At 49.3% G+C, this 26,190-nt stretch overlaps 1 protein-coding gene across 1 annotated transcript in view; it reads right to left on the reverse strand.

Moving 5' to 3' along the window:
• Kiaa0513 (KIAA0513 ortholog) overlaps window positions 1-20,945 on the reverse strand; it is a 45,789-nt gene extending 24,844 nt beyond the window's left edge. Inside the window, exon 1 of the mRNA XM_059263917.1 lies at window positions 20,848-20,945. The gene's annotated coding sequence lies outside the window, so the exon portion shown is untranslated. The remainder of the gene's footprint in view (window positions 1-20,847) is intronic.
• Window positions 20,946-26,190: the final 5,245 nt, after the last annotated feature.

Here is a 26,190-nt window from a genome sequence, read left to right on the forward strand (position 1 = left end):
ATGAATGTCAAGCCATAGGGAACATTACCAATGTCCTTTTAGATAGCAGGGTGCACAGGTAGCTGCTTATAGATTTATACCCAGTTAATATGGCTCCAGGGCAATTTACAGACTTGCAGAATCACATAAACCCATTATTGCCCTTAAGTGATGGGATGAATTGAGTTTCTTGGTAGCCAAACCAAAGGCAACAACACATGCTGTGCTGTGAGACTCCTTTTGTCCAGCCAGATGCACCTGCCATCACTTTCCTTAAGCACCTGCTGGGCCCCCCTCCCCTCCTCCTCATGAAAAGACCCTGGTTGTCCCGATGACAAAGTCTCTAACAAGGCAGAGACCAAATGTTCCTTTAAATGAGTCTAGAAAGCAGCAGGCATCCAATCCTGTGCCTTTGGAATGGGGATCTGGCTGGCTGGAGACTGCCGCTAGGTGAAGACATGCATGGCATTTTGTAGGCCTCCTATCATGTGCCAGCTGTCTCCTGCTGGAGTTCTAAGAGGGTTTCCAGTGCCAGCACAGTAAGTGGTAGCCCAGACAGGAGCGGTGCTGCAGCTGCCAGGGAAGGAGCTGCCGTGAGGCTGTGAAAGTGGAAGCTTGGCTATGTCCCCAGACATCAACAGCACCTTACACATCTGCAGGGGACATTCCTATGTGGAGGAGGGGAGAGCATCAACTCCCAGCACCTCCACCTGGCCCCAGCCTCCAAAGGCACACTGCTGGTAATGGGGACAACTCAATGATCTGAGGGGGCAGCAGGTCAAAGAGGCTGTCACCAAGAAGAGACAAAAGGCTTGGGGAATGGTAGCTGAGGAGAGGCCAGGGGTACACCATGACAAAAGATTCTCAGGGGAGACCATGAATAACATCAATAGGCTGGGTCATTACTGTGGAAACAGCACACCAGGCTTAGAACATAGGTAACAAACTCAAACTCATGATACAACAAGAAAAAGTGGCCTGACACTAATTATGTGCTTGATGGATTATATATATATGTGGTTTTTCAAGACAGGGTTTCTCTGTGTAGCTTTGCACCTTTCCTGGATCTCACTCTATAGACCAGGTTGGCCTCGAACTCACAGAGATCCATCTGCCTCTGCCTCCCGAGTGCTGGGATTAAAGGTATGTGCCACCACCGCCCGGCTCATATCTCATTCTTTTACAAAGGACCTATGAAACAGATGTGTCCTTTACTGTTCCCATCACCACAGACTCATCATGATGTGGCTGTCACTGTGTGGTGACAAGAGTAGTCCCTCCTTTTCTTAAGCAAAAATAAAGAAAGCATATAAACCCTAACCACACTGCTGATAGAGTCCTTGCAAAGTGAATACACCCATGTGGTCAGCTACAAGGACAGAACAGAAGGCCTGTGTCTTCCCATGAGGAAATACCACACTGAAAGGTACTCAAAGGGTGATGACATACTTACTATGAATCCACGTGTCAGGGCAGCAACCACACAAGCTGGAATGATCTTGAGATGCACCGACAAATGTCTGATCTAAAGCCAAGTAACAATGTTGTTTGTGCTTGTGCAGATTAGAACGCTGAGAATACTCTGCAATTCTGCACCTTGGAAGCAGTGGTCAGCTTCCTTTTCCACGGCATACTGTGAGTAGCCATGGCCCTAGATATTGGCTATCTGCTCACACTGTTAACCTCATCCCCAAGTTCAAAGCAACCGTGGAGTCATCTATGTATATAGAATAGATTTGCAAAGGCGTTTTAATTTGATGCATTTGCAAGACTTTAAACATAATGAAAAGAGGGTACTGGAGGGATGGCTCAGCACTTAAGAGCACAGGCTGCTCTTCCAGAGGTTCTGAGTTCAATTTCCAGCACCCACATGGTGGCTCACAACCGTCTGTAATTGTAGTCCTATGGGATCCAATGCTCTCTCCTGGTATGCAAATGTACATGCAGATAATACACCCATATACATAAAGTACATAAATGAATAAATCTTTTAAATAAAGATGAAAAGAGAGAGCAGAGAGCTGCTGAGAATCTTCCTGGTATCCAAAGGCATTGAAATTAAACCATTCTGAGCTGCCATGTCTAGATCACGTCAAGGAACATTGGAGAGGAAGCGGAAGGAATTCATGGTTGGGGACAGCTAATTGGAGATGGGACCATAGCCCTTCCATCTGTGAGGGGTTGGGCAGGAGGGACTAGACTGGTATGGTTCCAAGAAGGTAAGGCCCACTGACCAGTATGGCCTTGAACATAGAATCTTCTTACCTGGAAAGCCAAGCGGAAGGTTTTAACAGGGAGGGGCTCCTGTTGTTTCCCTCTGAGATGTCTGTGAAACTCAACCTAGCTTTTCTCTGCTGAAACCCTCATCATGTTACATGTAAAGGGGTGCCAATTTACCAACTCTGGGAAGAATGAGATGGCTAACATGTTTCCAAGGCCATGGGAAAAAGAGAGAACTGACTGTCGGACCCTAAGCCAGAGGGTTAAAACAATAAGTGACATTCTCCATGAACAGCAACTGGCAGTATTGCCCATGCCTAGATGAGCCAGGCTTTGTGCCATAGGCTGGGAGCATGGCATGGCAGAGACAGGCTCCCTCCTCCTTCTTCCTTGATTTGGCTACCACAGAAGGTTCCAGAACAAACTCCATCCCATAGCCAACATCCAGAAGAGTCTAGCAGCCCAAGTTGCCATGAAGGGAGGACAGGACTTGTGATAACAAGCAACAGCTCCAAGTCTGAGCCATGGGCTTCTGTGTACCACTCAAAACTCAAGCCACACTCAGAGGTAATGGTTCAGTTATCTCAGGCAAGTCCACTGTTTTCCATGACCATCACCATTCCCCAACTCCACTGTTTCCACACTAACCACATGCTCCAGCTCAATGTCAGTCACTGTCCTTCTGTGAATAGGGTCTCTTACTATGTACCTGTAGGTGACCTGGAACTTGCTATGTATACCAGGCTGGCCTTGAACTCACTGAGATCTGCCTGTCTCTGAGTGCATGGATTAAAAGTGTGTGCCACCAATCTTGGCCTGATGCAGGTTTATTTGTTTGTTTTGTTTTTTGAGACAGGGTTTCTCTATATAGCCCTTGGCTGTCCTGGAACTCGCTCTGTAGACCAGGCTGTCCTTGAACTCACCCACCTGCCTCTGCCTCTCAAGTGCTGGGATTAAAGGCGTGCACCACTACCACCTGGCTGAGCTGCAGTTCTTTAACAGAACAAACAATTGAGACAGCTGGATGCAGTTTGTACACTGGCTTGGCTTGACTCTTCATCCTTTTTGGTAATTTGGCAAAATATCTGAACAGTGTGTATCTTTTGGTATGGAAAAAAGAGCTGGCCATCCCCAGATGGAGACAGGTTCTCACAGGATATGAAAGTGTGCCTTTCCTGAAATCCCACTGGAGGTCACGATGGGAACAAATAATGGTTCATTCTCTTCAGGTCTAGTGCTGTCTGCTGGCTCAGGGGAGGGTCAAGCACAAAGCTGTGCATGTGTAGAGGACATGTGTCCCGTGGGAGGAGAGATCAAGCTACTATCCTGGAGGCAGGAAGCCCTGGCAGGCTGCCTAAAGTCCTCTGCAGAAAGGCCACTAATGTCCATCTCCGCCTACTCAGGACACCTGTCATCTCGGTCAAAGCTGCCCACACAGCTCTCCAGGGACAAAGGCAGAGATGCTGCCAGTATTCAGAAGCAACCTCAGGAGGGTACGTGAGTACTTCTGAACCTTCATCAGCACCCTACCCCTTCAGGGCTGACTTTCTCTCCTACCTTCCCTCTCTCTCTAGCTGAACCCCTAGCTAGCTGGAAACCTGCTCCTCCACATGCAGAAATCTCAAGCTGACAGTGTTCTATGTGGGTGCCTTCTGCAGGTCACTGGCATCCTCTGACCCCCTCACGTCATCATACCCACCTGTTCAGTCTATCTTAGGGCAATAACCTGAGCATACAGCAAAGTCGAGCACTGAAAACATTACGTAAATTTTGTTACATTAGTTCTGGCACTTCGCTGAAATATGAGAGCGATGACGACAGTGGGGCATCAGGGGAAATGTTTACGTTAAATGAAAACGAAACTAAACTAAAAAGGGGAGCAGTAAGACGATCACAGCCCTTGGGAAACCTGGCTGCCTTTGTAGGTGGCCGTAGGGATCGATGTATGTAGGGATGATGATGTAGCGGGCGATGAAGGAGGCCTGTCCAAGAGCTAGAAGCACTCAGCAGCTTGCTAATACTAGGTGTTTGAAGGGAGCTCAGCATGAAAATCCACAGTGAGGAGAACCCTGACAGCCATGGTCAACGTGCAGGTGGGTATTCACTGATGGGGACTGAACGCAGTCCTTCGGAGGGTATTTTAAACCATCAAGAATCATTCTTGTAATAAAAACTTCTCTTTTGAAATAGAATTTCATTTAGCCCAGGATAGACTTAAACTCACTATGCAGCCCAGGATGACTTTGAACTTTTGATCTTACTGTGTCCAGCTCTGGAATGTTCTAGTTACAGTTGTATTCCATCATCCCCAGTTTTTGTGGTACTGGGAGCTGAACCCAGGGTTTTGAACATACTAGGCGAGCACTCTATCAGCTGAGCTACATTTCCAGCCCTTGGTTTTTGATTGTTTCTTGGTTGTCTGTTTGTTTTTGTTTCAAGGTAAGATTTCACGTTTTAGTCAAGGTGGGCCTACAACTCAGCAGGTAGCTCAGGCTGGCCTCAAACTGACCATCCTCTTGTCCCACAGAGAATATAAATGTGTATCATCACACCCAACTTTAGCTTTGCTTTTTGAGAGAAAAAAAAAGAAGACGAAGAAAGGGATGATGAGAGAGTACCACCATGCATAAACACTGAGAACTTGTATTGTTGCTGAAACAGGATCTCACTCTGCGGCCTAGACTGGCCTGGAAACCACCTGCTTCATCTTCTGGAGTGCTGGCCTATGGGTGTGCTCCACTATGGCTGGCTAGATACTAATTTCTTTATGGAGCTAGACTGGTCTCCGCTGCAGGAGGCACCCGCACGGTGACCATCTGGATGCAAACATCTGACACCTTGGACTTAAAACTCCACTCTCAGAAGTCTTTCCTCACATCTCCACCTAAGATTGTCCAATACAGGTTGCCTGTGGCTGATCTGAGATACTTCATGCTTTGGAATATGTGCATCTTCCACATGTGCCTTATTCACATGGCCCAAAAGTAATTTTATACAGTTTTTTTTGTGTGTGTCTGCATTTGACTCGAACCCTCTAATGAGGCTGACTATAGCATCATGTTGATGCTGAGGGTTTCTGACTTTGAAGAGCTGGGAATTTTAGACTTTCAGATACAGATCCTCAGCCTGTGCTCCCGCTAGAGAGGCAGCTCCTCTGGTGTCACACAGTAGCTTAGCCCAGGAGGCTGCTCACTCTGTGAAGACAAAAATCAGCTGTCTCAGCAAAGGCGCTGCAGAGAGCCCCCAGCAGCAGCAGCAGCAGCACTGTACTTCTCCTTGCCCAATCGTCCACCCTTTTCCTCTTTCCCCACACAAACCACATGGTTCCTGGCCAGACATGCAGTAACTTCCTCTTTTCTTTATTCAATCCAGGTTCTCAGTTTCATGCCTGGTAGGCTGGGGTTTCTAGGCTCCCTGTGCTTCTGAGTAAGTGCCTGGTCACCTACCTCACCCCAACTGTGGCTTTGATGCCTGCAGAAAATGTAGACTGATGCCTCTGAAAATCTAATTCTGGCTGATAAGTGACAGAAGAGATCAATAGGTGGTGTACCACCAGAGTGGCAGGAGACTGTCCTTTCTGCCCCTGCCGTTCCCAGCCTGGACTAAATAGAGCCCAACACCTGGACTCAGCATGGGGGAGGGGCGCTGGCCATCAAGTCCTGGCTTAGGGGAAAGGAATAAGGTGGCTTGCTTTCCAGATGATGAGCCAAATCCTCCAGCTTTCACTGCTGCCTTGTCTCTGTTCTCTGCTTTCCAGTGGCCCCGTCCCCAGACCATTCCTTGGCTGCAGGTGACCTGTGTACAGGTACCTCAGCCCCAAGGGAGGAAAAACCCCTTTCAGTCAGAAAGGTGTGAATGGGTGGAAACCCCACTGTTTTTCCTCTCTGTCTTCTTGGACAAGGAAGTAAGCACAAAGACAGGAAAAGCCTGGTAAGCCCTGGGGCTGCAGGATAGCAGAGGGGAGATCCTGCCAGAGGAAAACACAGAAGCCTTTATCTACGGTGTCCTTGTTGTCCTCAGTCAACTGCAGTCCGAAAACATTAAACAGAAATTTTCAGAAATAAAATTTCTGTTTGAAATTATGTGTTGTTCTGAATAGTGTGATAGGACCTCCTGATATACTGTTCCATCCTGCCTAAGAGGTCCAGCATATCCACATTCTATACACTACCCATTCGATCTCACTTGTTATCTATGTTGGTTATCAGTTCCACTGTGTTAGTACCCAGTGCTTGTGTTTCCATAGCCTTTATTTTACTCAATAATGGCCCCAAAGTAAAAGAGCTATATGCTGGTCATTATAGTGTGCTGTGTAACTGCTCATCATATTGCTGTTGTTGTTAGTCTCTTAGTGTGCCTAACTTGTAAATTAAACTTTATCATGAGTTTGGTACCACTAGGGTTTCAGGCATCTATGGGAACCACTGTATGGAAAGATTATGGCAAGGGAAGGTCAGAACAGCTGGGCAAAATCATGGGAAACAGCCAAAACCAAAACCTGCAGAGGCTAATGCCTGCTAAAGCCAAGATACCAGTACTCTCTGAGGGACTTAAACACGACTCAGAATCTTGACATGCGGAACATCCAGAGTTAATCCAAAATTACTCAGCATACAAAGGACCAGGAAAGTCCTCATGAGAGAGATGAATGCTCAGATCACCTGAGAGGGCACTGCTACTAAAATCAGCTGACAGAGGTTTCAGAATGGCTTTTATTAAAAATACTCTAAGAAGCAAAGCTGGGTGGTACTGACATGGAATGGAAAAAATTTTAAAGTCTCAGGGGAGAAGAAGATAGGGGAAATCAAACAGAAATGGTAGAATGGAAAATTAGAAACTCACTGGAGAGGATCAGAACGGTATGGCAGAGCAGAGTCAGCGCACACCAAAAGGTCAGCAAGCATCTGATCCCAGCAACAGAGAAAAGACGAGGAAATGAGCTGAGCCTGCAGACAAGGGACAGCAGCAAAGGGTCCAATATGTGTGTGCTGGAAAGACAGACAGCATACAACAGAGAAGCAAGCCAAAAGCAACCAAATTTCCCAAAGCTATGGTTGACAAAGGACAAAGACCATAGATCCAAGAAGCTGACTAATTCTAGAGAACCCATTTCACACCCTCTCACACTCACATCCACACACACAACATACATGCATCACACACATATAATCCAACAGTCAAAGAGGACATCTCAAGGAGCAGGAAAGCGCAGCTAACCAGATGGAAGTACAGCAGCAGATACTGTTAGCACTCAGGAGGCACAGGCAGGGAGATCAGAAGCTCAAGGTCATCCTCAGCCACATGCTAAGTTTGAGGACATGAGACCCTGTTTCCAAAAATCCAAAGAGAGTAAAGGAAATACTCCTGGGATGTAGCTGAGCAGTCTTTAGAAAAAGCCATTTCTCTCTCACCACATCTGGGCTCAGGCCATCTAGTCACTCACCACTCTGGATGGAGGCCAGCCCTGGGCATCAGGTTGCTGTGTCCTCCGTTAGGCTCTGCAGAATTATATATATTCTCTCTCTCTCTCTCTCTCTCTCTCTCTCTCTCTCTCTCTCTCTCTCTCTCTCTCTCTCTGTGTGTGTGTGTGTGTGTGTGCGCGCGCGCGCGCGCGCGCGCTGCACACACACCACGCTTCTCTCTAAGTGCATTGTGCGTGTACAGATGCCTGTGAAGGCCAGAAGACAGCAACAGATACCTTGGAACTGGAGTTATAGGTGGGTGTGAGCCATTCAACATGGATGCTGGGAACTGAACCTCAGTCTTCTGCAAGAGCAATAAGTGCTCCTAACTGCTGAGCCATCTCTATAGCCACAACAATTAATACTTTATTTCTCCTATTTTGTTCATGGCCTTACCTGAGACGCATGATGGAGGCACCACCCCACAGAGCAAAGCATCTGCATACATCACTGGGGATCCCTCTGCTTGGGAGGCTTGGGTATCTTACAGTGCTAAACACAGGGACTGCAGAGCCCAGCAAGCTCTCTCCCAGGTGTGCACTGTTCTGGGGGGAGTAACATATTCGCAGATCTGCTCAGCAATGTTCACGCTAACAGCTAGAGACAAGGTTCCATCAGCCATCATGCTCTCACTCTAGACTACAGGCATGAATGCCTTGGTGAGCCTCAGCGGGTGAAGGGAGCCTCCTTGACAGTTCACCTGATTCCATCTGTGAGACATTTTCCAAAAGACAGAGAAATGTCCTTGCCTGGTAGAGATGGGGAGAGACATCATCAAAGGAAGTTTGAGATGATACAAACTGTTTCCTAATTGAATTCAGTAGTGACTGAATGAATCTATGCATTTTAAAATACATTCTAAAGTTGTCTACTTTTCTGCATGATAATTATAAGGAAGAGAAACAGATGTAGCCGAATGCCCAAGACACAGCTCAGGTTGAACAGTTCTCCTTTCTTAGGAAAATGGCTGGAGTATAGCTCAGTATAGGGCACTTATCCAGCATCCCAAAATAAACTTAGAAAAAGAAAAAAAGGAGAAAAAGAAGAGAAAGAGGGGGCTTTAGAGACCCCAGACTCAGCAGCTGGCTGCAGCCTCTCACTACATGCCCAGGATTTCCCCAGGTTTCCATTGTCCTGAGAGACCTCAGCTACAGCCCTCTCTGACAGGCAGCTCTGAACCTGGTCCTTTGAGAATATGAGTCACCTCAGGCTCTGTCATCAGCAGGCCCCAAAGGACAAAGATGTTCCCACCTACAGTCTCACTTGCTCATGACAACAATGAAGCTCAGTGAGGGCCTGGAAGCTGGAGAGGGGCTGGAGATGAGGAAGGTCGATTCCAAGTTCCCTGCCAGGTGGAGTGGAGGCTGGGTGGGGAGGGAAGGGAGGAGAGCTGGGGCTTCCCACGCCAGACTCCTCCTCCTCTTCCACCAGTCAGGAGAAATACTTCCATGCTCAAAACCCACACTAGGTCAGGCAGGCTTGGTGTTTTAACTGAACAGGGCAGGCAGCTTCAGAGAGGGTGGCTGCATGTGAAAGGCACCACTGTATAGCAAGACAGACAACCAAGCAAGAGGATGATGGGCAAAACTCACAGGGACACAAGGACAGGTCCCACCAGGCTTCTTTGGGAAGCTCCAATGACCCAGGCTAACAAGGAAAACACCTCCCTCACTTGACAAGCCAAATGCCATCAATGCCAGGGCCATAACCAGCTCGACTCTGAGATGCCACACTGCACACTACCACTGTCACACCCTTGCTGGGCACTCTTCAGGATATACCCATGCTGGGCTTCTTCAGCATCAGCCATGAGTCCAGGGCAGCACAGGAAGTTCACACCAGGTGTGGGGGTGAGGGACAGCAAGCTGTGTCAGGAGCCCCCAGGACTCTTGTGTCACAGAAAACCAGATGAGTCCCAGCACCAGATTGCTGACAGGATGAGCAGGGAACTACCCTTAAGATTAGTGTTACTGTCTGGGGTGGGAAAGCAGATGCTTCTAGAACGGCTGGGACAACATGAGCCTCAGTCCTTGCCAGGAGCAACAATGCGTGCTGCAGGCTTCCTTCAGGGCCTCCTGGGTGGAGCTCCATTTCCAGTCAGCTCCCTGAACACCATGGCCCATCCTGGTTGACATGGAAGGTCACCTTGACTTTCTGCATTGTGCCAGGCATCCACCCCCCTCTTCCTTCCCTATAAACCAACACCACTCACCCAGAATCTTCACCACTGACTGCCCAAGAGTCAGAGCCACAGATAAGCAACATAAAACAGTTGCCTCTGCCTCACCCAGCAAGGAAACAAGCAGGAGAGTGTTTGTGCCTGTCTGCCTCATTTCACCCATTCAAATACTTCCATGGGAGTGGGGCAGAGCAACCCAAAGAAAAGAGCAAGAGTGGCCAGGCAAGTCACCAGAGCCGGACCCTCAGCTTTCGGAGGAGGTGCCTCTGTGGCAGAGAGGAGCTGCGCTAACACAACCCTCTCCACACTGAGACTGGGGCCTGAGTAGCAGCAGGCCAGGCTCAGCAAGGCTCAGGAACAGAGGCTTGAGTCTGACGGACCACACCTGGCCTTGCTGTCCCCATGGCCTCACTTAACACATGCTTTTCCTGGAGTGATTCACTCCAGTTTGATACCTCTTGCTGAAGAATGTTAAATTTAGGACAACTTCCTAAAATGCCACACCAGATCCTTCAGACAACTTGATACAAGAGATTAAATAAGCTTCACGGGTCAGAATTCCCCAAATACAGTGCAGGGGAGTGCCATCTGTCCACATGCCTCTGATCAGATCAGACTGCTCAGTCTTTCCAGTGCCAGAAAGAAGGACACACACAGGGTGGAGTGGGGTACCAGAGTCACATAACAGAGAGAGAAAGACACAATCTGAGACAGAAATGGAGAGGGTAATACTGAGGCAAAGAAATGAACACAGATACCCACAGAGAGCGAGTGAATGAGAGAGAGTTGGACACACATAAACAGAGACAGCAAGCAAGCACCTTACTTCGTGCCAACACTCAAGTGTTCGTAATGTCTCAGCCTCCTTAGTAGCTGAAACTACAGCTGTGTAGAGCACTTTAAATTTCCCTTATTAAGCATTTCAAAGATTTTGTGTCACTCATTATAGAAGCTTTGGACACTTATAGCTCTCTGAATTTTTCTCTTGATAAAACTACATTTGAAGCTGGGTGGTGGTGGCGCACAACTTTAATCCCAGAATTCAGGAGGCAGCAGCAGGTGGATCTCTGTGAGTTCAAGGCCAGCCTGGTCTACAGAGCTAGTTCCAGGACAGTCAAGACTGCTACACAGTAAAACGCTATCTCGAAAAACAAACAAACACAACAGCAACAACAACAAAAACCTTGCATTTGAATCGAAGAGTGGATTTTCAGGTGTCTTAAAGGGGACTCTGCTGCATCCTCTCTAGGGCCCTGTGTGACATGGGTACTCCTCTGCATGGTATGTAAACCTGTCACCATTTTCCCCAGAGTCAAAGCCATCCAAATCCAGTGCTGCTTGCACTCCAGGCGGGGTAGCCCAGCTGGGCTTTTCCAGCAGTGGCAAGGGTTTTTTGGTCATTAAAAATAATGGCAACTTACACTATGCTGTCACAACCCACCAGGCAATGAGCCACATGGACCAAGTCCACTGTTACTTCAGTCTGTGGGTGCGGAGGCCTTAAGGGTTAGAAAGCTTACGTAGCTGTCTGGGGCCAAAGAGCTACCGCCTAAGTCCAGATAGAGTCAGCAGAGTCTGACTCCACAGCCTTGCTATGCTGGATTGTGGACACCACTACAGCTAGAATGGAATTTGTGTTCCTCCAAGGGTCCATCCCATTACAGGCTTGATCCAGAGGCTGGCAATATGGGAGGGGCTAGAAGTGGTCTAGAGGCAGACACAACGAGAGGTCCTTAGGTCACTGGGACTCAGTTCATCCAGTCCTGCTCAGGCTAGAGTTGAGCAACCACTCTGTCTTCACAGGCTCTGCCATGCATTGTTCCTCTCACCGGAGGCTGAACCAACAATGTGGCCCAGCCTTAGGCTTGAACCTCCAAACCTGTGAGCTAAACAACCTTTCTCCTCACCCAGCTGTCTCTGGTACGGTGCTTCAATAATGAAAGCTGATAAACATAGATAAGGACCTTCAAACAGCCATAGTGCTGGGGTGGGCTGGCAGCCCCTAGCTGTGGGACATTAACAGAGAGACTGTTCCTGCTCTGGACTGGCTGCCAACCCTGCTTAGTACAGAGCAGTCAGAGAGTCCACAGCTGCTGTCTTGGTGCCACTTCTCCTTGCTTCCCACAGAAGGCACAGAGGGAGGATACAGGGTGTGTATCCTCTACTCCACAGAGCTCAGGTAATTTGTTTGACAACCACTCATCAGGTCCTTGCTGGCCCCATGGGTGTGAAGATAAATGGGAAATGGCCTTCCCATCCCAACCACAAGCTAGAGACATACCAAAAGTATCTTAGCATCCTGACAAATGCCACAATTCTGGATGTAGATGCTAATGGCAGCATTGAAGTGGAAGCTTGATTCTGCCCAGGGAAATCTTAAGAGCCTCATTTTCCTGGTGCTGGGGAGATGGCTCAGTGGGTAAAGTACTTGCCTCACAAGCAGAGAGACTCAGTTCAAAGCAAGAGGACCCCAGAACCCCTGGAAAGCCATGAGAAGTAGTGTCCATTTATAACCCATGTTCCTACAGCAAGATGAGAGGTGGAGACAGAAGAATCCTTGGAAGCTAACCGGGCATGTATATTGGCTAACAACAACTCTGTCTCATATAAAGTGGAAGGTGAAGATTGATACCTAAGACTGATCCTCCTACCTCCACATGGGCATCATGGCACTGTACTCACAAATCAACATGGACACACATGAGTGCACGCAGAGAGAGAGAGAGAGAGAGAGAGAGAGAGAGAGAGAGGGAATACATTTCTGTGCCAAATCTAGGAAGAACCTGAGCATACCAGACACCAAAAGATATTTAAGACCACAAAGCAGATGGTGTAAAACAGAAGATTAAGGATAGAGGTGGACTGACATCCCCCACATAGCTAATGCAGACTTACTCAGACTTGGATGGGAAACGGAGAGGGATAAACAATACTGGAAGCTTAGCACAGCTTCAGTTTACGTTTGGAAGCAATGCCCCCAAACCATACAATTCAAACGTAAATAATTGACCACTGTTTTAGCCATAATAAAATCAGCTCCAAACTCTCTCATGGGTGCTCATATACAACAAGAGCTAAAATCAGCTCAGAACTCTCTCATTGGTACTCATAGACAAGAGCTAAACACCCTCAGTCCCCATTCTTCTCTGACTTTGTAATATAAACACATGTCCTTCAGAAACATGGGGTGCAGAATTTGCAGGTGCCACTAGCTGGTGAATGAGGAAGAAGGGTCCTGCCACCCCAACACTCATGGCATCTAAACAGTGCAAGGACTAGTCTGTGTGTATAGATGGAGTCCCTCTACTGCCTATGGCAGAAATCTGTTTACAAGTGACCTTCTCTTCTCTCAGCTCAACTGCTCTCACTGGAGGTTGTTCTCATTTGCTCTGTCCTCTGAGGGAAAGAAACATGAGGTTGAGAGACTACAGCCTGGATCGAAAGGGAATGAGAAGGTGAGGTCTGCATGGAGTTACCAAGTTCCTAGATAAAGACCCTCCCGATATCGCCAGAGGTGATGGAACAGGCATCATGGATTACAGCAGAGCGGGCATCTCTCCCCAGCATGGTGGACCTTCAGCCTGTCATTCTCTTTTGATCACAGCTAGGCTTCTCACTGTAGTATGGAATGCCTTCAGCAGACTGGTCTCTCTGGTAGGAACTTCCCTGCCTAGGGTAGGGTGCTTAGTGCCAGTGTGACACTACAAATGTCTCAAAGGCCAACTTGGACTACATAGTGAGACCCTATCTAAACACAAAACAAACAAACAAACAAACACTCTAAATTGTGGGGCGAGAGATGGTTCAGCCATTAAGAGCACTGGCTGTACTTCCAGAGGACTCAGATTTGATTTCTAGCACCCATATGGAGGCTCACAACTGCCTGTAATTCCAGTCTCAAGGGATCTGATATCCTTTCTGATATCCAGGGGCACCAGACCCACATGTGGTGCACAGACACACATACACCAATACACATAAAAATAAGTAAACCTTTTAAAAACTATATCATGTGGAAATAATGTTTTGGTCATACCAGCTACACAAAAATCATTGAATTCGGGTTGGGGATTTAGCTCAGTGGTGAAGCACTTGCCTAACAAGCGCAAGGCCCTGGGTTCGGTCCTCTATTCCTAATATTTACAGTTTTCCAGGGTGGGGCTCCTGCTCTTCCAGGGCCTTCATCCCATTCTCTGGAAGCCCTGCTCTGCACCCCAGTTTTAGTTTACTCCTCTCAGTTCAAGCATGTTGGCTCAACAGCAGCCACTGGTGCCTATCTACTTTGGTATTTTCCATCTGCACTGCATCTGTTCTTTCCAGTGTCCCATTTCCCCCAAGCTCAGTGGCCACTTTGCAGCTGTGACTCATCTGCTCTGAATCATGCCTGCCTAGGATGCAAAGGCCAGGGAAATGTCTCTGGCACACCTTGCTGGGTAGGAGCCCCTGCCTGTGGTCTGCACACAGCACAATACCCTGAACAGGGGTAGTAACTAAGAGAAAAACACCCCTAGCCCCAGTCTTTGCTAGATATTTTCCTGCCCTGCAATGGGTCATGACCACCCATATCTGGCTCTAGAGGCAGGAAAAAGCTTCTGGAAGGAGCCCACATAGCCAAGATCCACAGTGGCTTTTACTCCTGACAATCCTCCCTCCACAATACAGTAGGCAGCTTCGTGTGCATTGTCTTAGTGTCCCTTTCTTTTTCCAAAGCTGGCGATTCTTACAGGCACCACCATAGTCTGTCTGTGTGTGTGTGTGTGTGTGTGTGTAGAGGCCAGACAAGAGGGGTCCCAGCACAGGGGGCTATGACGGACATATAGCAGGGACTCTGCTAGGATCCTGGGACAGAAAGAAGACATTCATAGACCAACTCATGCAATCCAAACAAGGTCTAGTGCCACGTGCCTGTGATCCCAACACTGGGAGGCTGAGGCAGGAGGACTGTGGTTCAGACCAGCCAGAGCTACATCCATGTTATTCTCCCAAATTAAAGTTCACAGCCGAATCAACAAGAATGCTAAGGGAACCCTCACTCACCTGACCATCTACAGCAGAGGCATATCTGCAAGTTGGCAGGTTGGGGCTGGAAAACAGAGGGACAGAAGGCATCACACTTTCTTGGGGGGAGCAAAGACTGGTCCATGCTCCAATAGGGTTGCGCTAGAAGTGACACTTGTTACAAAGAGCCACCTACTGTCCAGTGCCCAGAATAGGCAGGACTCTGGTGAGGGTGCAAACCGGTAAGCTCCTTGGTGGGGGATGGGACCAAGAGTGACTGCTATCACTAGCAACTTGCTTTTTTGGGGGCGATGGAAATGGTCTAAAATTAGACTATGACGATGGTCTTACCACTCAGTAGAGTTACTAAAAACAACTGAATCGTGAAATGGGTAAATTCTATAATGTGTAAAATGTACTTCTACAAGCTCTTAAAGAAAGGAGGAAACAGAAAAGCAAAAGGGGAAGGAGGAGGCTGTTTAAGGTCTATGCAGAGAGAGGGTGAGGGGAGGCAGAAGACACATGAGGATTGAGCTCTTGGATCTGAAGCCGAGAGCTGAGCATCTCCACAGAAGGAATCAGGCAGTAAGCTGGCAGCCAAGCTTGGAGAGGCCAGGGCTTTCAAGCCATCTGCAGTCTTATACTAGACTTCAGCACTTCTGCATCCCCAAAGTGTCAGAGGTGCTGAGGCCAGGTAAGAGAGGGAGTGAGGTGGGTGAAGATCCCCCTGGCCAGGCTACAGAGCTGTTGAGATAGTGCTCTTGGTGGGGAGGGGACCTATAAGACCTAGATACTCAATGCCAGGGCTGCCAGGACAACAGGAACGCCCAGGCACAGAGGGCAGAGGGTCAGTGTTGTCTCCAGCACCTGGCAGAGGCACACTAACAGGGGATCTCACAGGTGACTTGGGCTCATCCTGGGGCAGCAGCAGAGGAGACAAGCTAAGGAGCCAGCTCCAGAGCCAGGGAGCCTGGATTTGCAAATTCCTTGGCTCCTCTATGCCTAGTTTCTCAACTGTAAATTGGGATATTACCCGTGGCTACCTCAGACTGCTTTTGTGGGGACTGAGGTGACAACCCGATAAAGCTGGACACACTGCTTGTCACGGTGGAGTATACTCTATAATAAGCACAAGGCTCTGGACAATTTCACATTCTTGGAACATAAGATCAGCTGACCTTGCCCGCAGGGTCCCTTGTCCTCACCCCTGTCAACACTAGCCTAGCTAAGGAGGTTGGAGGAGCAGGACACTGAGAAGCACCCTTCCAGAGAAGCACTTTTCTCACATTTGTCTCAAACGTGCTACCACCAAGTCATTTCTTCTAGCACGTTCCTTCCCAATATAGAACTCCTGGCAGGGGTATTGCCATCATCTCTGAACACTGGGCACAGAAGGGGCAGGAGGAAAGAAGGCTGAAAGGAGAGGCAACCACAGGCCTGCGGTGTCTGGGAAGGAAAACAAAAAGAGCATCAGGTCTCTGGAAGGAGCCCCGAGAGGCTGGCAGTAATGGTGCCTTGAGAAGGTGGGGGAGGACACGAGAGTGATCGAAGCAAGTTTTTCATTAACATCTTTTGATATCATTTGAATTTGGTACTAGCCACATGGATTGCCTAATCAAAAAATACTAGCAACCTAGACAATGAGGCACAGATTTGGGATGCCAGTACTTAGAAGGCTGATGGAAGATTGTGAGCTATAGGCTAACCTGGGCTACACAGCAAGAACCCATTCTGTCCCCACAGATCTCCAACCATCCTGACAGGAGCTCCTGGAAAGCTCATGCACAGTCAAGCAAGGGTTAAGGTCAGAGACTGCATGCCCCAACAGGCTCATCGGCTGCCCTTAGGAACCATTCAGGGAGGGCACAGCTTCCCTGATGTCAGCACCTCTTCTACACAGAGGTGTGAATGAAGTCCACGGTGAACAGAACAGGGATAGGATATCTTCTTTCTCACTGCTAGACATTGACAAGCTATTTCTACTCCAGTGGGCAGAACCCAGCAAAAAGCCCATGAAGAAAATCCTGTCCTAGGACCTGCATGAAGCACACCATACATCCTTCCTCTGAAGGTTGGGAGGATCATGGACACTTCCCAAGAAATCGTCTAAGTCACTGTCATTGTCCCTAAACATCACCAAGCACCTTCCACCAGTTTTCCCCTTTAAAATGTCACTACATTTGGGGGGTGGTCGTTTGGTTTTTTAGTTTATTTGCTTGTTAGTGTTTTGAAATAGGGTCTTACTCTATAGCTATGACTGAATTCAAACTTACTAGGAAACTGGCCTTAAACTTGCTGCAATCCTCCTGTCTCTGCCTCCCAAGTGCTAGGATTACAAGTGAGTGCCCTACACCCAACTAAAGGTCACTAGATCCTGTAGTCGGAAGATGTTAAATTGAATTACGCTCCCCCAAAAGTCAAATGAAGTTCTAACCCCAGAATCTCTTAGCATGAACTTATTTGGAAAAGGGTAGTCATAGATGGTTGAGTGACTGGTTAAGACCACAGTGGAATACCGTGGACCCTAAATTCAGTCCAACTGGTGCCCCTACAAGAGAAGATCCAGAGACAAGAGAAGACAACCATGTGACCACAGAGGCAGAGGCTGGAGTGCTTCATCTATAAGCGAAGGATACCTGGGCTCACCAGCAACCACTGGAAGCAGAAAGACAGACACATGGACATCTCCCTCTGAGTCCCTGAAAAGGAACCAGCCCTGCTCATTCCTCAGCTTTGGAATTCTGATCTACAAACCTCTGGAAGAATACATTTACCTTGTTGAGACACTCAGTCTGTGGCACTCTGTTACAGCTAGTTGCTCTAGGAGACTGACCCTTGGCTTCCCTTCCCATTCACCCATGCCTGAACTCTTCTGCCTAGTGGTCAGCTGCCAGCCAGCTGCTATCTCCAGTAAGAGAAAACCAATTCAATGCCCACCTTAGTAGCATAACTTCCCATCTTGCAAGGCTCTGACTGGAATAAACAGTCCCACAGTAAATATGTGTTGAACACTTACTACAAGCCAGTCATTGTTCTGGGCTTGATACAAACAGCAAACAATGAAAAGATAATAAAAATATTCTCAAAGAAACAAGGTCATTTCTAAGACAGACAAAGACTAGTACAACACGCTGAAGGGAGTGGGCTGGGGACTGGGGTAATGGGAAGACCATTTTGACTATTAGGGAAGATTTCATTTAACATGTGATATGGGAGTGGTGACCTGAATGACAGGGAGGTGGCTACAGGGAAATGTGGAAGGAGGAACAACCAGTGGACAGGCCCTGTGGCACAGCGAACTAGGCATGCTTAGGGAGGGACCTGCGGGAGTACCTGGGTAGCTGCTGACACTGGAGGAACAGGTGAGATCACTCAGCACCTGTGTCACTACCTGGCAGCCCAAGGGAAGTCATCCTGAGAGACCATGGCATTCTTCAAACTGAAGCCTTTCTAACTGAACTGTTTGTCCTTTGCTTCTTGGGACCTTCCCAATAACAGTTCTGAACGTTCTGTAATTCTGGCCATCAAGATGTTCCTGGCTTACCAGCTCTAATTCCTGCACCTCAGTGAGTACTCTCGATGGCTTCCTGTGACCTTCATGAAAAGAACACAGTCTCCGAGGCATGCAGTGAATACATGTGCCCACGACTGCCTTGGCTTTCAATCTGGCCTGAAGCACTGACCTGCAGAGGCAGATACAAGGCAATCCCCTGCAGTCCTGTGGTGCTGCCGGGATTTAGAGAATGGGATAAAAGGCTTGTTCTTCCCTAACAAGAACAGCTGTGTATGCTAAAAATAGAAAAGATGCCACGAAACCTCAAACAATGCCACGTACAAAATCTAGGTGAAACCAGCAGAGCTAACAGCAGCTCCGTGGATTTTACAATGTTTCTCTTCTAGGTGGGTGATGAGGAAAACTCACTGGGGCAGGTCTCCCCAGAACATCCACGCTGTCTTGCATCATAACAGAGGACACCTGGCCTGTTTGGAAACACTAGGCACTTGAGCAAAGATGCTCAGCAATGCACTTCCTACTGACTTTCTCAAAGCCTAGAAACAAATCTGAGTTGCCACAGAGGGTGTGTAGGGAGAGGTAATAGGATGGTGAGCTGGCTGGCCAGCCAGGCTGACTGTCAGTGAGGCAAGGAAGGCAGAGAAGGATGCTCCACTCAGCACCCACCGAGCCAAGCAGGGGGCATAATTTACTCAGATGCATCTCATTTCCCCTTGCTGATGGGTTGCTATATTCAACACTTGTAGCAACAAAGTTATTGTGGCGCTTTCTTTGCCTCCAACAGTTAAGCAGCCCTGGACAAGTGAGTCTTGGTTTCCTCATCAGGAGGAATGCCATATGCCACTCCCAAACTAATGAGGATGAACTAAGAGCTCCTGTTGAAAGTACTTTGTAAACTCCCAAAGTAAGAGGACACAGTGGCAGTGGAAGCCACCCTGCTACTGCTATTCCTTCCTGAAGTGGGCTGTCATTCAGCTTTTGATTTCTCTTTTTAGACTGGGTCTTGTTATATAGCCCAGGCTGGTCTTGAACTCATGATATTCCTGCCTCAGCTTCTGGAGTGCTAATAGTACAAGCCTATGCCACTGCACCTGGCTTTTGATATTTCATTTCTTTTTTTAGGAGTTGTTTTTATTATTCAATTTTATGTATTGTAAGTGAGTGTAGGTGCTTGAGGAGGCGAGAAGAGTGTCAGAGTCTGTGGAGACAAGGTTACAGGTGCTGTGAGTCACCTAAGGTGGGTGCTGGGAACTGAACTCTGGTCCTCTGCAGAAGCAGTACCTGCATATGCTCTTAACTGTTGAGCCGTCTCTCCAGCCCCTTGACATTTCTTTTAACCTGATTGTTTTCCTTTTGTGAAAGGAATGCAGAGAAGGGAGAGAAGGAAAGAAAGCCAGGTATTCATATGACTTGCCCACTCTATAGCTCCCCTGGGGAGGGGGCTGTCCTAAAAGTAACCATTTGAGGTTACTATGAAACAACTTGACTTTGGAGAAACAACAATTGCCATGAAGATAAAACTGCAGTTAGCATCTGTAGAGATACCTCACTTCAATTTCTTGAAGACTTAAGATATGCTTGTCACACCGCTTATACTTGTGACAGTCTCAAAAAATAGGAATCACTCCACATGAACTGATACAGACCATCCAAAAGCCAACCATTGCAAGGAACTTGTGGAATGCCACAGAGACTGAGATAGCCCACCATCACCAACCAGTGTTTGAGAGGAAAAGAAAATCTCAGGTGTCAACTTTTTCCATGGAGCCCATCTAAACAGCTTATCTGCCATTCTGGTCCTTAAAGGCCTAAATATCCCCATCTCTGACCACAGTGTGGGAAAGAGGGAAGGGACGTGGCTCACTAAACGCTGGGGCCTCTCTGCTCCTGTCCTGAGGTTCGTGCTATGTGTCTGCCCTGCTTTCAGGATTAGAGAGGAGGCAGAGTGGGATGAATCAGAACTCAGCATCGGGTTACAGGCTGGATCCCAGCCTGGTAAGGGCAGCCCGGCTTGACAGCTGCCAGCTCACCTCTACCTCTGACTCACCACCCGGACAGCTCCACGTCGGGGACCCAGCCCGTGCCAGCGCACCTGTGCCGGCAGAGCCGCGCTCCCGCTCACTCCGTAGGGCGCACCGGGTGGGTGCAGCACTTGACCGCCCAGCCTCCTTCCTCCACCCCTTGTCACCTTCCCACGTCTCAACCCGCAACTCCGGGGAGCGCAGACCCGGGCAAGACTGGGTCGGATCTCCCCAAATCCTAGAAGCTGCTCCGGTGCCCGAGCCTTCCCTGGCGGCCCCGCGCAGACCGGCTTGCGGCCCTCGGCGGGCCCGGCACTGAGGCTGGCAGAGTGACAGCCCTGCCCGCCGCACCGACCGTCCAGCCGACCCGCCCACGCCGCCAGCGACCCCTCCTCACGCTTCCTCACCGGTCCCCGCGCAGCCACGCCGCCCAGCCCCTCGCGAGCGCAGCCCCGCAGCCCGAGGCCCTCTCACCCCGGCGGCCCGCGGGACACGGCCGGGGACGGACGCCGTCGGGTCCGCAGCTGCCGCGAATGCGCCGCGCGCGACGAGCCTTGCCCGGTCCTTCTGAGGCGTGGCGGAGCGAGCTGTCAGTCAGTTGGGCTCTCCCCGCCCCTTTAGCACCCACGTGACGCGCGAGCAGCCGGGTCCTTCGGAGGTGTGGCGGAGAGCGCTGTCAGTCAGCCGGGAGCGCCCCGCCCCGCCCCGCCCCCCACCCTGCGTGACGCGCGAGCTGCGGGGTTCTCCGGAGCCCAGGAGTGAGCCGGGCGCCCCGCCTCTGGAGCACCACGTGACACGCCGGCAGTCGGGGCCTTCGGAGGCACCACGAGCGAGCTGTCACTTTGCGGGGAGCGCCCCGCCTCTCTCGGCGCTTGTACGCAGGCGCAGGAGCACCCCTCCTTCCCTGCGCCTCGTGACAGCCGCGCCGGTTCGCTTCGGAACAGAGTTCCTGCAGAGGGATGACCAGGGCGCGGCTTTTTTTTTTTTTTTTTTTTTTTTTTTGCACGCAAGAGTGGTTTAGGAGAGGGAAAAGCTCCTCAAGGAGCGAGGCCCGTGGGGTCAGGTTCAGGTCACTTCCTGACCCTGTCGGAGGTAGCAGAGTCCCCGCGAAGATGCCGTGGAACGACACGCCTTTGAAGGCGCGGGTGGCAAGCTGAATCCCATTTGTCTTCTGAAAGGCGTGTCTTAAAAGACCGGTAGATTGGGCTCTTTTCAAAAACACAACGTCCAGCCATACAGCTTCTCCCACATCTCTTCAACAGAGAATCACAAAGAGGCTGGGGGTGGAGCTCAGTGGCGGGTCACGGGGCCCAGCATGGCCGAGGTCCTGGCTCCCATGCCTAGAGCCGGGAAGAAAAAGAAAAAGAAAATCAAGGCCGCTCTCCAGGGATTTTCCGCAGTCATGAATGTTAGGCAGTGGGACTGGAGTTCTGCCACTCAGGAAGATGATGTAGGTAGTGTGGTAACCAAGCACCTGCCCTTTGCTGCTAACAGATGCGAACATCTGCCCCACTAAGACTTCTCGGGAAAGTTTAAGAAATGGTGAGGAAAAGGCTGGAAGCTGCTGTTCCTGGAGAGTTTGGGACCTTCCAGGTGCACGTGGCCACCCCAGGAGAAGCTAGACCTCTGGGTGTGAGAGCTTAGTGCCAGAGGGGAGGGGGGGTAGTAGCCTTCGTCCTTGTGAGATGCTAGAGATAGGTGCTCAGAAAACGTGCAGGATGGAAGAGGATGGTGCTGGGGTTGAAGGAACCCTCCCCTGCTTCAGTGAAGGAAGCTGGCTCTAGGCACCAACTCCTGCCACCTTGACCTCACCTGGACAACTGTTGGAGAGAACTAAAACAATATGGTCATACTCCATACTGAGAGACATCATTTCTTCTCAAGAGATTCAGCAGCACCCTGCCCTGCCTGCTAACAGGCTTCTGACCCCCTCAGGAAGTTGGACAGAGGCAGATGACATGACATTTTGAAATGAGGAAGAATGTTCTGCAAAGCCACAGACCAGTGACCTTGGTATCAACTTGGGAAGCATTCAGGGCAGATGACTCAGAAAATATTTGTGACCCCTCTGAAAATGACACACTGAGACGTGTGTCTCAAGGGGCAGGATATGAAGAATGAAAGAGCCCGAGGCTGTGTCTGGGTAGCTGTGTTCTCTGGCGGTCAGGATGCTCCTTTGCAGGTAAACATCCTCGAATCTGCAAATAGGTTGTCCATTTTATCGGAGACTAAGGTACCATAAATCTTTCCCAGTGCTGCTCATGGCACTAACAAAAGGTCCACATCTTCAAAAGACCCTTGCTTCATCATGCTATCATTTATATTGTGTTACACTTCCTGTGGGCTTTTCAAGAGGATCATGGGAATATCCTAAAAGGGAGATTGGCCCAATCATGATTTGCGAGGAGAAAAGAGTCATCCACCATACTTCATAAGTGATCATAAAATCATCCAGACAATGGTGGTGCATGCCTTTAATCCTAGGCGGATCCTTGTGAGTTCGAGACCAGCCTGGTCTACAGAGCTAGTTCTAGGACAGTCAAGGCTACACAGAGAAACCCTGTAGGGCTGGTTGTCTGTGCTTTACCCTGAAGCACCTCCCCTTGTGAGGCAGCAGGGAACTGCTAGGTACCTGCCCCCCCCAGGGGGCGAGCCCCAGACTGGGACCCCTTAAGACCTGGGAGGAGTAATTTGCTTGCCCCTTCTTCGCTACCTCGTGGTCTCGGATGCTGGTGCTGCGGATCAAGGCAGAGCTCTCCTGAGAACCGCATTGGACCGCACCCACCCCTCCTGGATTCCAAGACCAACTCAATTATTCTTGTTGTGAGTGAAACCCTGAATAAATTCCTTTGACCTTCAAATAGACTCCGTGGAGTTATCCCATTATCTGGTCCCCCTTTCCCATTAAAACCCTGTCTCGAAAATCAATAACAAATAATGATAATAATAACAATCATAAAAATCTTCCTCTAAAATCCACAATGCGGACCCACTAGGTGGCTTCTTTCTTTGGGACAGCCCACTCCAATCTCTCTGGAGTGTGGTTTTGCTTTGCTGAATAAATGTTTACTTAAACTGTCCATGTCTCTCAACTGAGTTCTTTCCTTTGAGAAGACAAGAACAGAGAGAGAGAGAGAGAGAGAGAGCCTCGCAACAGCAACAAAGTCAAAGGCCACATGATGGTTGGTTTGCTTTATTTCCTGCTGTGAACATATAGATAAGGAGGTGTGGTGGGAATACCATCTCCAACCAAAGGTAGGAAGGTTAACCTTGGTTGTCAACTTGCTTGGATCTGAAATCAACTAGGAATCAAGCCTCTGGTCAGGTATGAAGGTGTTTCCTGGAAGGATTAAGTTAGGGGGAGGCCCCTCCCCCGGGGTGGCATCTTCTGCTGGGAGACCCAAGTAAGAGGTAGAGAGAGGGAAGCAATGCTGTGTTTGCCTACCCACCTTTGCCCCTTGCTGGTGAGCACATCCGTGATATTGCTGCCACCAGCCTTTCTGACATCAGAACCCAGCTTCTTTGGCCTTCTCACATGGACGGAAGACCAGTAGCCCTCAGTGTCAGATTGGGACTGCTAAGGCATCCAGCCTCATGGACTGAACCACCACCAACTTCTCACACTCTCCAGTATGCAGATGGCCACTGTTGGACTGCCCAGGCCCTATCCTGTAAGGCAACCTAATAAACCTCCTTTATAGCACACACTCTGTTCTGCTCCCATGGAGAACCCTGACTGATAGATCAGACCTGCTTGGATTCTTTCCCTTCTAAGCAAGGGACTCAATACAAATTGCCTTTTGTAGAGAGATCTATGAGTTTCCCTAATTAAAAAGCTCTGAAGCAGGCCCAGCAGGATCTAAGGGCACAAAAGATGGCACTAGAACTTATTTCTTCCTGGCCTGCCTGTGCTGGCTAGTTTTTTTTTTTTTTTTTTTTTTTTTTTTTTTTTTTTTTAGGCTTTCCGAGACAGGGTTTCTCTGTGTAGCTTTGTGCCTTTCCTGGACCTCGCTCTGTAGACCAGGCTGGCCTCGAACTCACAAAGATCCATCTGCCTCTGCCTCCTGAGTGCTGGGATTAAAGGCGTGTGCCACCACCGCCTGGCGTCTTTTTGTTTTTTGTTTTTTTTTTTAGGTTGTGCTGGCTAGTTTTATGTCAATCTGACACAAGCTAGAGACTTTTGGGATGAGGGAATCTAGGTTGAGAAAATGTCCCCACCAGATTTGGCCTGTGGGGCATTTTGGGGTTGATGTGAGAGGGCCCAGCTCATTGTGGGAGGTGACACCCCTGGACAGGTGGTCCTGGGAGCTATAAAACAGCAGGCTGAACAAGCCATGAGGAGCAAGCCAGGGATCAGCACTCCACCAGGGTTTCTGCCTCAGTTCCTGCCTCCAGGTTCCTGCCCTGACTTCCTTCAATGATGGACTGTGATGTGGAAGTGCAAGTTGCTTTTGGTCCATGGTGTTTAGCACAGCAATAGAAACCCTAGCCAAAGTACTGCCTAAACTGATTTCCTTCTTTCTCAGATCAGCTTCTTTTCACAGACCGGTCTCTAGCAGCTTCAGGATGACTCTGTCTCACCTTAGCGGTCCAGTGGACAAAGGGTGTTTTCTCTTTTGATCCTTCCAGCAAAATCCCAGAATGTGGTGGGAACGCACATCCTTAGAGCCAGTTTCTGAGGCCAGCTTACCGGAATAACGAATCTGAAGAGCAGTATGAGCCAGCCCCTCCATGCTGATTGGTGCAAGGAAAAGGTGACTTCCAGGAAACAGAGGTGCTCTTGCCAGAAGAGGGGGAGGCAACAGGTATCCAGAACAGAGTGATTTCTAAGGTTTCCACATATTTCCCTGCCTTCTGTGAGGCTTGCTTCATGAGGAGGAAAAGAATCGGGTAAATGAGTGAGAAGTGGAGGTGGCCAGAGATGACAGGCTGCAAGGCAGGGAAGGGGATGGGATGAAATGCCCCGGGAGTGGGAGCAGGGGAGGAATCCTGCCGGTGGTCACGCAGGAGAGCACTTCAGTCTAGTCTTAAGGGACATGACAGTGAGCGGGCCATTCAGGGAAGAGTGTCAAGGACAGGCCCAGCTTTCAGGGAGCAGCCATTCCCAGCCCCAAGCATGCATGGTGAACCAAACACCCGTCCTCCTAAGTACCTGACCTTCTAAGCACCCATCCTACCAAGTACCTGATCCACCAAGCACCCATCCCACCAAGCACCTGTCTCACCCAGCACCTAAACCACTAAGCAGGCCACTCCCAGCAGGCTCTGCCCATAGGTAAGGTGAAGTGCCCAGAACAAAAGATTTGAGGAACATATTGCCCCACTTTGGGTTTTGACTTCCGGGTTCTTGCTCAACACCGTGGGGTGTGGAGTTTCAGTCATCAGGCCTTCCTAATCTGGCTGTTGACAAATTCACCCCCACAAACTCAGTGGAAAATGTCAAACAACCCAGGCAGCTTTCCAAAACACATCTCTGCTTCCCCAGGGTGCTGTCTTTGGGGCTCTGTCTCTCCAGCATTTGCTTAAAGAGGCTACAAACCTTAATGCCTAGATGGGTTCTCATCCCAAGAATGCCCTGCCGCAAGCACCCAGGCCACAGGGCAGATTATCATCGCTTCCTGTACCTCCCCTTCAATGGAGCCACGACAGCCCTGGCTTGGTGGAGGCCACACTGGAGGTGTGTTTTTGACAGGATTGCGGTGTGCACTCTTGGCACTTGGCTTCTATGCAACATCATGTTGTGTGACATATACTGTTGCCTGTGCTTTCCTGTTCATTACTGTCGTCTACTTCTACATTTTCATAACTGCAGACTAG

Source organism: Peromyscus eremicus, chromosome 5 (assembly GCF_949786415.1).
Source record: "Peromyscus eremicus chromosome 5, PerEre_H2_v1, whole genome shotgun sequence".
NCBI classification, from domain to species: Eukaryota; Metazoa; Chordata; class Mammalia; order Rodentia; family Cricetidae; genus Peromyscus; species Peromyscus eremicus.